Below are 1,721 nucleotides of genomic sequence, written 5' to 3'. Positions count from 1 at the left end.
CCAGAGGTGAGTATCCGGGCCCATCCCGGACCCCATCTCTGGGCACCAGCCACTTCTGGGTACACCTGCCCAACTTGGCCCAAGGTTCTGGCCACCGGGCATGACCCCTTCTAGCCCCAACAGGAAGGATCCCTTTGTCCAAGCCCCTGGCAGCCCCTGCAATCTCCACACCCTGCCCCCATGCCCATCTGCCTGAGACCCCATCCACTTCCTGAGACTTAGAGACCAGCCCCCAGCTCCCATCCTGCCCCTGAATTCACTTCTGGACCAGAGAGGGCTCCCATCCTGCCCTGGACTTGCCTTCTGGACAAGAGCGCATATCCTGCCCCGGAATTCCCTTCAGGATAAGAGCACCCATCCTACTACTGACTTCCTGTCTGGACAAAAGCTCCCATCCTGCCCCAGTTTCCCATCCAGATAAGAGCTTCCATCCTGCCCCGGAGTAGCCAGTTGGACAAGGGAGCTCCCATCTGGACAAGAGAGAGAGAATTCCTGAATCTGTCAGCTCTGTCTGAAACAAGTGCACTGATAAGGCCAAGAACGAACCATAAGGAGATGGGCAGACGTCAAGGCAGAAGTATATACAACAAAGTGAAGAGCAATACAGCATCACCAGAACCTAGCCCACCTCCAACATTTAGATCTGAACATCAAAAATTGGAAGAAGCAGAAGAAAACAGCATTATGAATATCATGAAGAAGTTAAAGGCTTGGGTAGAGGAAAAGACAAAAAAAAAAATGGGAAGAACGCGGTAAACAACTAGTGGAAAGGGCAAACAAATTAGAAGCAAACAAAGTCCTGGAAGTAAACAATAAAGTACTGGAAGAAAACAATAAAGTACTGAAAGAAAATCATGAAAAAGCAATGAAACAAATAAAGGAAACAGTCCAAGACCTGAAAAGGGAAATGGAAAAAATGAAGAAGACACAAACAGAGGGAATGATGAAAATAGAAAATCTGAGTAAATGACCAGGAACTTCAGATGCAAGTATAACCAACAGAATGCAAGAGATGGAAGAGAGGATCTCTGGCATTGAAGATACAGTGGAAGAAATAGATTCATCAGTCAAAGAAAACACTAAAGCCAACAAAGTCATGAACAAAAATGTCCAAGAAATTTGGGACACCATGAAAAGACCAAACCTACGAATTATAGGGATAGAAGAAGGTGAAAAATACCAACTCAAAGGCACAGAAGATATATTCAACAAAATCAGAGAAGAAAACTTTCCCAACTTAAAGAAGGAAATGCCTATGAAGATACAAGAAGCCTATAGAACACCAAACAGACTAAACCTCCCAAAAAAGTCCCCTCGACACATAATAATTAAACAACTAAATGTACATAATAAAGAAAGAATATTAAGAGCAACAAAGGAAAAAGGCCAAGTGACCTATAAAGGCAAACCCATCAGAATTTTTTTGATGTGTTCTTGGATTCAGTTTGCCAATATTTTATTGAATATTTTTGCATCAATGTTCAAGAGGGAGATTGGTGTGTAATTCTCTTTCTTTGTTGCATCTTTGTGTGTGTTGGGAATCAGAGGAACTGTAGCCCCATAAAAGGAGTGTGTAACATGTCTTGTTTCTCTTGTGTGGTACAATTTGAAGAGTATTGGTACTAACTCTTCTTTGAAAACCTGGTTGAATTCTGTGTTGAAATGGTCAACTCCTGGGCTTTTTCTTTCTTTTTTTTTGGTAGGGAGACTTTTAATGAGTC

The sequence above is a fragment of the Peromyscus maniculatus genome, chromosome 1 (assembly GCF_049852395.1).
Source record: "Peromyscus maniculatus bairdii isolate BWxNUB_F1_BW_parent chromosome 1, HU_Pman_BW_mat_3.1, whole genome shotgun sequence".
Taxonomy (NCBI): domain Eukaryota; kingdom Metazoa; phylum Chordata; class Mammalia; order Rodentia; family Cricetidae; genus Peromyscus; species Peromyscus maniculatus.
This window is presented reverse-complemented; position numbering follows the sequence as displayed.